Source organism: Dendropsophus ebraccatus, chromosome 10 (genome assembly GCF_027789765.1).
Source record: "Dendropsophus ebraccatus isolate aDenEbr1 chromosome 10, aDenEbr1.pat, whole genome shotgun sequence".
Lineage (NCBI taxonomy): Eukaryota > Metazoa > Chordata > Amphibia > Anura > Hylidae > Dendropsophus > Dendropsophus ebraccatus.
Genome location: NC_091463.1, coordinates 29,379,888 through 29,393,609, shown reverse-complemented (window position 1 = coordinate 29,393,609; position 13,722 = coordinate 29,379,888). Strand labels below are relative to the sequence as shown.

At 43.8% G+C, this 13,722-nt stretch overlaps 1 protein-coding gene across 1 annotated transcript in view; it reads right to left on the bottom strand.

The window, feature by feature from the left end:
• RPL35 (ribosomal protein L35) overlaps positions 1–13,722 on the bottom strand; it is a 446,139-nt gene that overhangs the window by 68,208 nt on the left and 364,209 nt on the right. The gene's annotated exons all lie outside the window — the stretch shown is intronic.

Sequence of the window (13,722 nt, the reverse complement as noted above, 5' to 3'; positions counted from 1 at the left end):
GCACTTGATGCACTGCATCAAGGCTTCACTTCCTGGATAACATGGTGATGTCACGACCCGACTCCCAGAGCTGTGTGGGCTGTGGCTGCTGGAGAGGATGATGGCAGAGGGATGCTCAGTGTCTCTCAGTGTTCCCCTGCCATCATCCTCTCCAGCAGCCACAGCCCGCACAGCTCTGGGTGTCGGGTCGTGACATCACAATGTTATCCAGGAAATGAAGCCTTGATGCAGTAGTAAGTGCAGGGAAAAAAAGCACTTTTCAATCATTTCCCGTAATAAATGTTTATTGGTAATTTGTATAACTTTTCGGGGCAATACAATACTTTAATAAAATTATTGGAAATTATACTGCTTCATAGTGTTCACACATAACCGCACAGTACTACCGAGTATTGTCAAGGATACAAGCTGCCTCTACCTGGTGGATGCATTGAACATGTATTAGTTACGGTTCAGTGCATAGCTCAGTAGATGTGCAGTAGGGGGCTTCCAACTGAACAGCAGGGACAGTTACAGATTTATGTGCTATCAAGGTCTTTTCTAGGAAACTCCCTCATCCCCTATCCTCCTATGTAGGACCCTCAGCTAATACAAGAACAGGGGTTCTGTGTTTTCCCTGGATGAAAGGAGTGGTGGTCAGTCATGCACACTGTAGCCAAAAATGGCAGAGATTTGTAAATTACTTTTATTAAAAAATCTCAAGTCGTCCAGTACTTATCAGCTGCTGGATGTCCTGCAGGAAGTGGTGTATTCTTCCCAGTCCTACACGGTGCTCTCTGCTGCCACCTCTGTCCATGTTAGGAACTGTCCTGAGAAATACCAAATCCCCACAGTAAACCTCTCCTGCTCTCCAGACTGTAAAAAAATACAACTTCCTGCTAGACATACAGCAGTTGATAAGTACTGGAATACTTTTTTAAATAGAAGTAAATTACAAATCTCTGTCACTTTCTGTCACCAGTTGATTTAAAAGATTTTCTTTTGTGAACTACCTCTTTAACTCTATAGACTGCACAAAGATAGCTGTGCACTGTACGCCATGTCCATGGCTCCTGGACAAAGGTCTGTACACACAGTATGTGACGTTCATATTTCTATAAGCCTCTGTATGCAACTGAATGGGATCCCTGTTAAAGCTCTCTAAAAAATAAATAATAATATAATTTAAAAAATTCTAAAAAATATAAAAGGACCCTGCTTGAAATAATTCATCCAGTTTACAGAATTAAGAATTAAAAAAATCAAAAAAATTTGAAAAGCTGAAAACTGTCACCTTGATTCCAGTAGATGGCAGTGTGGTCCTGTATTTGAAATACTGCTGCTGCTGAGATAAACAGGAGATCGGCTCCTAAGATTGTAAGTATTGTAGTGTGGTAACTGATATTGCTTCTTAATTTTTTTTTTTAGAGGAAGAATCTGAAGTGGATTTGCAAGAGAATGTGTCGGATTAATCTAGGCAGACCCCAGTTTTCTGCTGCGAATTCACATATTCAATTGAAATCAATAAAAGGTAAATTTCACGTGGATTTTTTTGTGTAATATACGTGAAAATACTATGTTTCAACATTTCTTAAAGCTTACCTAAAGTAAAAAAAAAACAGCTACTGTTATGCCATAGGACCATGTGAGGAGTCTTGATCGTGGGGGTCCAGATGCCAAGACCTCCACTAATTGCCAAATTGTATGGGCTGCTCGTGTCTGCTTCTCACTGCTCGGCTTGGCTCTCTACAATAAAATACAGTGTCAGGCTGGCGTGATATTTGTGTACGGCTAGTCTCGTACCCAGGACTCTAGTGGTACAAATAAAGTGATAACTACTGAGCCACCATTCTGCTTATGGAGTGGAGCTACAACTTCTGTGTAAAGTCACGTTATGTAGCTCATTGTATTAAAAGGGGTTCTTCAGGATAAGTTAAATGTAACTGATTTTTTCCAAAAAAACAAAGCCCACCTGCCCTCAGGTTGTGTGTGGCATTACAACTTGCTTTTATTCATCTCATTGGGACTGAGCTGCAATACCACACACAAACTGAGGATAAGAGAGGCGCTGTTTCTAAAAGAAAGCAGTTATATTTTTCTATGAATGAATGCAAGGGGTAATTAAAACCCATGCACAGACAAATAACCAAGTCTCCAAAAAAAAAAAAATCCCGTTGCTACTAGGAAACCATCAGCATGCAGACAGAGTCTTACACTTTGCAGATATGAAAATTGACTTATCTACTATGCCGCCTTATTGGAAATCAACAGAACATACAATGATGTTGGAGAGGCACTGATCTGTACGGCTAGGTCCACACAACGTTTAATAGCGTCCGTTGCATATCAACAGACGCTGTTAAACAGCCGGCCGTTGGGCTGCACTCAGCCCGTTTCTGCAGCCGATACCTCTGTACCGGCTGTAGGCACATCCTTTTTAGACAATTGATTTGCGGGCACTGTGCCCGCAAATCAATTAGCCATTCACTCCAATGCAGTGTGCGGCCGCGCTGCACATTGCGTTGTGTGAACAGCTGATGTTTCCGGACGCTGTTCAGTGAACAACTTCCAGAAAAAATACACAGGCACATTATTCTAATGCCCGTTCTAAAGATCGGGCGTTAGAATAACGATGTGAGAACACAGCGGGCGGCATTGCATTGACTTCAATGCAATGCCGCCCATGCAGTAAAGAACGGATGCTGAGGCCATTGCAATCAGCGTCCGTTCTTTACTTGAAAAGAACGTTATGTGAACATAGCCTACAATGGGATGCTTTGTTGTTTGATGCTTTATAGAATAAATGCCATATTAGGGCCTTAGGTCTGGATTACGGAACTAACTAGATTCATAGCCAACTCAGAACAGTACACTATTAGGCTATGTGCACACTGCGTATAGGACCGGCCGTTCTGTGACCCGGCCGGGTCACGAAACGGCCGGTCTCTGACAAGATCATTCTGATGATCTTTCCGGCTGCAGTGTTCTGATACAGGCGCATTAGCGCACGCCCGCATCAGAACTTCACACAGCGCACAATGAAGCAAGCGGCCAGAGCCACTCGCTTCATTGTGTGAACTGACAGGGCTTCTGCGGCCGCAACTCACTGAATTGCGGCTGCAGAAAACGTACATATCAGTTCTTTGTGGGTCCGTATGGGATCCCGGCCGGATCCGACCAGGATACCATAGAACAATAGGCAGTGTTTCTGGGCGTAGAAAGTACGGCCGTTGTTGTCGATGGCAACAACGGCCGTACTTTTACGTAGTGTGAACATAGCCTAATAAGAGATCTGTGACTAGTAGTGGACCTGCTTGTTGTTGGTTTCCTAGTATTTTTGATCCCCAACTGATTAATCTTTTACTGTCCCTTTAAATAGTTATATATTGCAATGATCTTGTTTTGATCTGACAACAATATCATTGCATATAAATATGAGGTGTATATAAATCCTCAGTGAAAAGCTTATTGTACTTTGCATTTTTCCTGTCCTTTGGTTATGCTTTGTTTTTTCTTCTCAGCTTCACATTTCTAATGACTATGAATGTAAGCTAAATAAAATAAAAGAAAAAGTACAAATTTATATAATGAAACCTTATTATAGGGTGATAGTGTAATATTAGGCTGCATTATATTATTTTATTATGTATCCAGGCTATACTGATGAAGGCCTTGGCACTGTCCACCTGTGCAGCCTGGGGATAATACTCCTGATATATATGAATTTTATTACCACTTTCAATAATATCCATAGGACCAACAGGAATACTCGGCTTAGACATCGGCACATTCATCAGAATTCTTACCGGTAGGGGGAATCATCCTGCTATACTGTCTTATCCAGTCTATTAGCTAAGCAACTGTCTCACAGCTCATTGACTAGTGTGGAGCAGCTGAAACCCAGTATTACTTGCATTTCTCTAGCTCCTTGTTCTAGCCTAGTTTTGAGTTATTTTAGTTGCTTTTGGTTTATTCTTGTGCAGCCTTTGCTTTCCCTAAAATTTGCTCCTTGTCAGTATTTGCTCAGTCTTGTTTTTTTTCGTTCCCGGGTCCTAGTGCCTACCTGTTTCTGCTAGGATAAGTTTTACAGATTAGAGTTTTTTCATTAGGGATATTTTCAGGGACCGGGAGGATCAGTGCTATATGGTGAGTCTATGTTCAGGGATACGTCTAGGTATAAATACAGCGAAAGGTGGTTAAAGGGCTACTCCAGCAAAAATCTTTTTCTTTCTAATCAACTGATATCAGAAAGTTATACAGATTTGTAATTTACTTCTATTAAAATAACTCAAGTCTTCCCATACTTATTATCTGCTGTATGTCCTGCAGGAAGTGTTGTTTTATTTTCAGTCTGACACAGTACTCTCTGCTGACATCTCTGGCCGAGATAGGAACTCTGTCTCAGTTTTCTAGAAATCCCCATAGAAAACCTCTTCTGCTCTGGACAGTTCCTGTCTCGGCCAGAGATGTCAGCAGAGAGCACTGTGTCAGACTGAAAATAAAATGACATTTCCTGCATGACATACAGCAGCTGATAAGTATGGGAAGACTTGAGATTTTTGAATAGAAGTAAATTACAAATCTATATAACTTTCTGACACCTGTTGATTTGAAAGAAAGATTTTTGCTGGACAACCCCTTTAAGGTCAGTTTTTGTTGGTTGTTTTTGTTCATCACCTGTATGCTCTAATTCCTGATTGATATGCAGATCATTGGTCTGTCCCATCATTTGTTCTCATCATCATTTGGTTTGTGTCATCTGTTGGTAAATTCCTATTTTTGTTATTGTTATAGGTTTTCACATATTTATTCTTCCAGTATTTTAGTTATTACACAGTTTGGCCCTACTGTAAGTCCTGGGGGTATCTGAGTACTGGGGAAAAGTGTTAAGACCGACCTGGGAAAGGTATTTCTGTTGTAGTTTTTTTTTTTTTTTTATAAATTGTTTATTTATAAAGATTTTTCAATAAAACAGACAGTACAACAATGAAGAAGAGGCAAATTGGATCTGGAAAGACAAGGCGGCCATAGGCAGCGTGTGAGTACTACATTGTACAGCATCAAAAAGTCGCCAGTAATCTTAGCAATATAACCTAAATCACTCTTATAACATTAAGGCTATGTTCACACTACGTATATTTCAGTCAGTATTGTGGTCCTCATATTGCAACCAAAACCAGGAGTGGATTAAAAACACAGAAAGGATCTGTCCACACAATGTTGAAATTGAGTGGATGGTCGCCATTTAATGGCAAATATTTGCTGTTATTTTAAAACAACGGCCGTTGTATTGAAATAATGGCAGTTATTTACTGTTATATGGCGGCCATCCACTCAATTTCAACATTGTGTGCACAGATCCTTTCTGTGTTTTTAATCCACTCCTGGTTTTGGTTGCAATATGAGGACCGCAATACAGACTGAAATATACGTAGTGTGAACATAGCCAAAAAGAACAATCCAATGTAGGTATAAAAACCTGACCAATAAACTTATACAAACATGTCAGAACACTAAGACAGGGGGAGACAAGACCCAGACAAGACGAAGACCAGGGAAGGAAGGGGAAGGACAGGATCACAAACTATTTTTCACAAGGGGAGCAGTCAGGTTGCCGAGACATTGTAGGATCGATCGTAATACTCGTCCCACAAGGACCACATTTTTTTACCTTTCTCCATCCGGAGGTCTTGTGCAGCCGTCATCATTTCCATCCGTCTAATTTCTAGGATACGAGCAACGAGCTCAGCCGCAGTGGGAATAGAAGTCTGCTTCCAGTATTTGGCCAGCAGGCATTTTGCGGCTGTCAATATATGGAGGAGCAGTCTGGCTGTGTCTTTGGACATAGTTTTAGGTGGCACATTAAGAAGAAATATCATGGGGTCCATCGGGAGGACTTTACCAAGAACTGAGGTCAGTAAACCCTGTATGCCCCCCCAGAAAGGGCGTAGCTTCGGGCAGTCCCAGAAAATGTGTTGGAGTGTGCCCACTGCGGAGAGACATCTCCAACAGGTGGGCGGGGTCTCTGGGTAGAGGCGATGGAGTAGGTCAGGTGTATGGTACCAGTAGAATATAATTTTATATTGATTTTCCCGAAAGGAGACACAGGAGGAGGACTTAGCTGCCTGGGACCAAATAATCTGCCATATGGGGGGGGGAATCCTTCTCCCAAGGTAAGCCTCCCACTTAGCCATGTAGGCGTGTGACACCTCTTGACCCTCAGAGGGACAAGTGAGCAGAGAGTAAATGGAAGAGATCAGGCCATTAGGGATTATATTTACAAAGCCTTTCAAAGGCTGTAGGTTTAGGGAAGGGAGCGTATCCCGTCATTGCTGCCGCTGCATAGGATAGAGCTGCATGGTATGCCGTGGCTCTCAGAGGGAGGTCCTTTCTATCTCTAACTTAGGGAAGGGCAGTACCCGTCTAGTGAAGGGGTCAACCACGTCAGCAAAATGAAACAGACCTGCAGACTGCCATGGGGCTATGGTCTCATAGGAACAACCCTCAGGGACCACACTAGTGTATATAATGGGGGCCAACGGAGAAGGGGTAGAACGTAGAGGATAGGTTTTACAGGCAGTCGACCAAATGTCTACTGTGTGCCTCATAGGTCCCAAGAGGGTGGAATGATCCGTCGAAGATGTTGGGGACCACAACAGTTCGCATGGGTGTATGGGGGCCAGCCAGATTTTCTCCAGTTCCATCCATTTAGTAAATGCAGGTCTAGCCGTCCACCGCGGTATGGACCGCAAGTGAGTAGACAAGTAGTAGGCATACATATTAGGCATAGCTAGGCCTCCGGCCGTTTTACCAGCATAGAGCACAGTTTGGGAGATTCTGTGGCGGCCCCCATTCCACACAAAGCGCAGTAATGCCCCCTGGAATCTCCGTAGAACCCCTCGTGGTATGCGAACTGAAAGAGTTTCCAGCAGATATAAAAAGCGAGGGAGGACATTCATTTTGATGGCATTGACTCTCCCTGGTAACGACAGTGGGAGGGTAGTCCATTTAGTAAGGCCTGCTTTAATGGTTTGGAAAAGAGGGGGAAAGTTATGGGAGTAAAGAGTTCGGTATTGGGAAGTAATGTTAGTGCCCAAGTAGCGGATCGAGGTGTCATTCCATTTATATGGGAATGCTGATTTCAGTGAAGAAATCACTGGATCAGTGAGGTTTATAGGTAGTGCTTCCATTTTATGAGTATTTATCCTATAACCGGAAAGGATACCGTAAGAGTCCAATATGGAGTGTAGGTTAGGGAGGGATACCATGGGGTTACGGAGCATCAGTAATATGTCGTCAGCAAAAAGTGAGAGCTTAAACTCTCTTCCCCTCACTAAGATTCCCTGTACGTCTGGAGATAATCGTATGAGGGCTGCAAGGGGCTCAATGCTGAGCACAAACAGGAGGGGTGAAAGGGGGCACCCCTGTCACATCCCATTCTGAATTAGAATAGGGTCAGAGGTGGCGTGTGGCAACTTTACTCGGGCAGCAGGCCCCACATAGAGAGCCCTTACTGCGCGTAGAAAGGAGCCTGATATACCACAGTGGTGCAAGACCTCAAAAAGAAACTCCCAATCTAGCCTATCAAAGGCTTTCTCTGCATCTAAACTCAGGAGTAGCCCCTTTGATCCAGTCCTGTTCATGACATCCACCAAGCTTATGGTCCTCCTAGTATTATCGCCAGCTTGACGATTAAGAAGGTAACCCACCTGATCTTTATGGATTAAGTCAGGTAAAATTCCTCCCAATCTTAACGCCAATATTTTAGTAAAAATCTTTGGATCTGCATTAAGCAGTGAGATGGACCTATAGCTTGCAGGATCCGCCGGATCCTTTCCGGTTTTAGGGATGACTGTTATAAAAGAGTTGAGCATAGTGGTGGGGATAGGCCTCCCTTCAAGGAAGGAATTGAACAAGATCAACATGTGTGGAGCAAGGATAGAGGAGAAAGATTTGTAATAGGAATAGGGGAGACCATCAGGGCCTGGCGATTTTCCATTTGGGAGGGCCTTAATAACCTCAGATAGTTCCTCCTCGGTGATATTCTGCTGTAGTTCTTTGACCAGCCAGTGTCATTACAATAATTAGACTTTTTTGAAATCTGTCCAGCTAGATGTCCCCAACTTTTATTTTATTCCTTTACCTCCATTTTGGAACTTTTTTTTTTTTTGTCAAAGTGTCCATGTCCTAATAAAGGTGGCTTGAATATTAAAGGGGTTATCCAGCGCTACACAAACATGCCTACTTTCTTCCAGAGAAAGCACCATTCTTGTCTCCAGTTTGGGTGCAGGTTTTGTAACTTTTGTAGCAATAGTGGTGCTATCTCTGAAAGAAAGTGGCCATGTTTTTGTAGTACTGGATAACCCCTTTAATCTGAACTGTGTCCTATAAGTAGGTTCAGCAGTGTGTGTTACTAGTGGCGCAGTTATTTATATGGTGTCCCGGTAGCGATCAGGGGCGGTCTTGGCATTTCTGGGGCCCCAAGCGACGTTAGGTCTAGGGCCCCCCCTCGACACACGTTCCAAAACAATAGACCGCTGTGTGTTTCCCCCAGTAGTATATACCCCTTGTGCGCTACCGCCAGTAATATATACTCCTTGTGTGCTGCCCCCAATAGTATATACCCCTTGTGTCCTGCCCCCAGTAGTATATACCCCTTGTTTGCTTCCCCCAGTAGTATATAGACCCCTGTGTGTTCCCTTAGTTATATATAGCCCCCCCTGTGTGCTCCCCCAGAAGTATATAGACCTCCTGTGTGCTGCCCCAGTTGTATATAGACCCCCTGTGTGCTCCCCTACTAGTATATAGGCCCCCCTGTGTGCTCCTTCAGGGGTATTTAGCCCCCCTGTGTGCTCCCCCACTTGGATATAGACCTCCTGTGTGCTCCCCCACTTGGATATAGACCCCTGTGTGCTCCTCCAGTAGTATATAAACCCCCTGTATGGTTCCCCCAGTAGTATATAGACCCCCTGTGTGTCCCACCAGTATTATATAGACCCTTTGTTTGCTGCCCCAGTAGTATTCAGGCCCCCTGTGTGATCCCCCAGTTATATATAGACCACCTGTGTGCCTCACAAGTAGTATATAGACCCCCTGTATGTTCCCCCAGTAGTATATAGACCCCCTGTGTGCCCCACCAGTAGTATATATACCCCTGAGTTCTCCCCCAGTAGTATATAGCCCCCTCTGTGTGCTCCCCCACTTGGATATAGACCTCCTGTGTGTTCTCCAAGTTGTTTATAGACCCCATTGTGCTGCCCCAAGTAGTATATAGACCCCCTGTGTGCTGCCCCCAGTAGTATATAGACCCCTCTGTGAAGCCCCAGTAGTCTAAAGCCCCCCTGTGTGCTCCCCCCATTTATATAGACCCCCGATGTGCGCTCCCCCAGTTAAACAGACCCCTGTGTGCTCCCCCTCCCATATAGTATATAACACAATAAAACAAACACTTATACTCACCTGGGTCCGGGTGCCTCCTCTTCTCTTCACTCTTGTGGCCGCAGGAAGGGTTTTCCCTGCGATCACAAGAGGCCGCACTCCCCTTGTCCTGGCGCTGATGCTCCAGTGATGTCACTGGAGTGCCGGCACCACAAGGACAAAGCTGCCACTTGTGACCGCAGGGAAAACCCTTCCTGCGGCCACAAGAGTGACTGACAGGAAGGGGGCCAATGTCTCCCGCCCTGTCAGTGCTGCTGCATGTAAATATGAGGGCTCATTACGAGTGCTCATAGTAACAGTTCAGATGGCAGCAGCAAGCGGGGCAGCGGCCCTGTCCAGCATTCTTGAGCACAAGAGCGGGGCGTGGGGGCCCCCCTGGATGTTGGGGGCCCCAAGCGATCGCTTGGGGTGCTTGGTGCCAAAGACCGCCACTGGTAGCGATGTATAGCATTAGTATGGACACATACATCATGGGACCTGCACAAATATACATGGGTACTTTGGATACCAGAGCTGTTGCTTCTGATCTTCCATCTGGTTCCCCATAGGCTGAAAAAGGGCACAGCGCTGGATATATGGACTAGTGTAGTTTCATCGGATCTAAAATAATTATATATGCAGTATTCTTATGATCTGGCACATAGACAGCACATACCATGACCATATGCAGTAGTGGATTATAACAGGGCGGTAGCCTGGGGCCCTGGGCTGCTGGGGGGCCCATGGCCACCCAAACAGACTCATACTTTAGGTGATTTATTATCTTCTGGCTACAGTTCTGCCACAAATCAGGGCATTATAACATTATTTATCCTGTACTATGAATACCACGCTAGTGCTGCCATAGTTACAGAGGGGTGGGGGGGCCAGGCTTGGTAAACAGCCCGGGGCCTATGGTAAAGTTAATATGGACATATGTAAACCTATCCTTAGGCTACTGTCCCCCTTATGTCAGTTTTTGGCATCTGTATTTGTAATCCGAAACTAGTGGGTCCAAAATACTGAAAAAATGTATATCTTTATGTTCTACCTAAAAGGTTGTAGTCCTGGTTTGGATATCGCAAATACTGATGCAAGATCCATTGGCCCTTGACCCAATATTATCTTGAGGAAGTGTTTCAGGCATTTCGATATATATCTGGTCTATATTGGGTACACGGGGAGCCCTAGTTTTCATGCAGGTGATTTTTGTCCTCGAAGTAATTTTCTTAATGAGATTTTCTATTCAATGTAAACTCCTATTTAGAGCAGGCTTATTACGCTAACAATGACTGTAGGCCTGGCAAGCAGTTTTCAGACAGGCTTCAAAGAGAGTCTGGAAAGCATCAAGTAAATCTGCCTGTAGCACACAGGGAGCCCCCTCTGCTAAATGTCATTTCTTGCTTAGAGCGGTATGACAGCATTCACCGCAGGTCTGCCGAGGGCAGCTTCCCTGGACGCGCCAACTAAAAGGGCCTGTTTCTTACTGGGCTTGTTAAAGAGAGATTTGTCCTGGGCATAGCTCAATCCTGCTGAGGACATGAATGAAATTAGTGTTCCCAGTTACTTACTATTCAATCTTTCTGCTGCTCTGGGTCTCCCTTCCCACCATAGTAGATGCTCAGGATACTATGGCAAGGGCATATGTCCTGGCACTGCCAATCTCCAGTCAATAGCAATTGACATCTATCCTGCCCTAGACTCAAGTTCACATGGAAAAGCTGCTGCAGGCTCTATAAAGGCTTAATATTGATAGGATTTGCTGGACCGCATGAGGTCGTAATTGAAGTCAGGTGCCATAAACATTGTTTCATGCTTACACCAACTCTGAACACTTCTATGGAAGTAGCTTCCCCATCCAGACCCCCTCTGTGCTGGAATCAATAGGGATTATTAGAAGGAACTACACCAAGAGAGTGATCACATCTGAGATCAAGTAACGACACAAAGGGGATATGATATAATAACAAATCTACCTCAGCGCATAAGGTACTGCTCAGATGATGGAAGAGGTCAGGCATGGTGTGATGATACAAGAAATTAGATTAAGGAGGTGAGATCACCCAATGTGGGGCGGGGGTTCTGTGTACCTTAAACTGTTCAAAAAACTGTTAACATGTGCTAGAAAGCCTTGACTCCCCAACCAATCAATGATTTTTATCTAAGTAACCATGCCTATTAATAGAAATATAATGTTCTCCTGGTAGTCACAGAACCTACTGGCTTGGTCGTTGACAGATTTCATGTACATACATGTATACATGTTAAGAGGTGATAGTCGATGGATAAGCAGCATGTCATACAGTAGTTTATTAGGAATTTCTATTATTAGTTTAAACTTGATTTATATGTCCTTTTTGGATTTTGAAATGAACATGAAAAGAACATGGTATTTTTTCTTTATTAAAGTATTGTACTGCCCCCCAAAAGTTATACAAATTACCAATATACACTTATTAAGGGAAATGCACATAAAGCGTTTTTTTCCCTGCACTTACTACTGCATCAAGGCTTCACTTCCTGGATAAAATGGTGATGTCACGACCCGACTCCAAGAGCTGTGCGGGCTGTGGCTGCTGGAGAGGATGATGCCAGAGGAACACTGAAGGACACAAGGCACTGGAGGGACACTGACCATCCTTCTGCCATCATCCTCTCCAGCAGCCACAGCCTGCACAGCTCTGGGAGTCAGGTCGTGACATCACCATTTTATCCAGGAAGTAAAGCCTTGATGCAGTAGTAAGTGCAGGGGAAAAAAGCACTTTATTAGCTTTTACCATAATAAGTTTATATTGGTGATTTCTATAACTTTTGGAGGCAATACAATACTTTAATAAACATTTTCACTGGACTTCTCCTTTAAATATGTTTCTACTTTCTGATTGTTGACCAAAGGGGCATTATTAAATACTCCTTGAGCAGGAATGGCCTTTAAAGGGGTTATCCGACATTAGATATATAAAGTCGCTCTGTTGGAAAACATAACAAGATGAGGACACTGGAGACACCATATCAGGACACCGGGGGAACACGGACAGGTAAGCATAAGATGTTTGTTTTCCAACAGGGCATCTTTATATAAAAAAAATTCCTGGATAACCCCTTCAAGTCTCCACATGTCTTTATGATGCTCTTCTCAAAAAGAATTAGTATCATTTTGGCTTCACCATAATAGGCCTCTCAATAGCCAGTAAGCATCCTGCATCTGTACTGGTGACGAACAATAGCCATTAAACAGCTGTCTAATGCTGGATCTTGTTTCCTTTTGGAGAGATTTTTGTCTTGGCACATATCCCTAGTCGGTATTCTAAAGGCCCTATTACACGGGCCGATATTTAGGAGCAAGCGGGCTCCGACCCGTCAGATCAGCACCCGCTTGCTCCTCATTCCCTGTTCACTGTTGGTGCTATTACACATGCCGACAGTGATCCAGGGGAGCTCCGGTGGGGCTGTCCAGGCGAGCGTTAGACCAATCGGGTGGCTGCGGCCATTCCTATTACACGGATCGGGGGCCAGCAGACCGACTTTATCGTAGTTTTTTTTCAACAAGTTGAAAGACAACGATCAGCCGACAATCTGACTCCTAGCTAGATTGAGGCACTGACTCAAAATAAAGGCGACCTTCCCATGGCGTGAGAGGGTTTTTTTGCCTGTCCTTTCTATGGAAGAGTGATGACAAATTAGGATTTTCTTTAGGCATTCTTATAAAAGTTTGTGAAGGAAAAAAAAACACAACTATAGGTACTTCTGAGTAAAGCCAATGGCACAGGGGGAGCCAGAGGGGGAAAGTAACAGATTAGACCTATAAAATTCTATACAGTAGGTGCTGTTATAGATCTACTCTATATAATTGAGGCATCATTTCTATTGGAATTTTAAAAATCTTTTCTACCCAAAGGCAGGTGGAGAAAGTGAATGCTTAGTCATTGCTGCCCCAAGAAAATGATCAAATCATTCACTTTTTGAGTGTCTTCACCTATTGAATGTGTTCCTCTTGGTTGTAACCCAATCTACAATTGTCAGGTTCAACCTGAAAACATATATAGAGACTTTTTTCCTAAATTTTTTCCTATAATTTTCAGTTAATTACCTCTCATGGAAACAGTAAAATAGGGATAAGCCTTTGTTGTTGGGGAATGCGTAGATAGGCAGCTGCCTATTAGTAGCTATACCTGATAATTATTTTTCATACTTAGAAGCCTTCATCCTTGTGTGGACTTTGAAGAATTATACTTCCTTTCTAAGTGACTGCTCGGAGGCGATACATTTACTACAACATAAACAGTCTGACAGAATTACAAGACGCAGATCAGAGGTGGAGGCCTT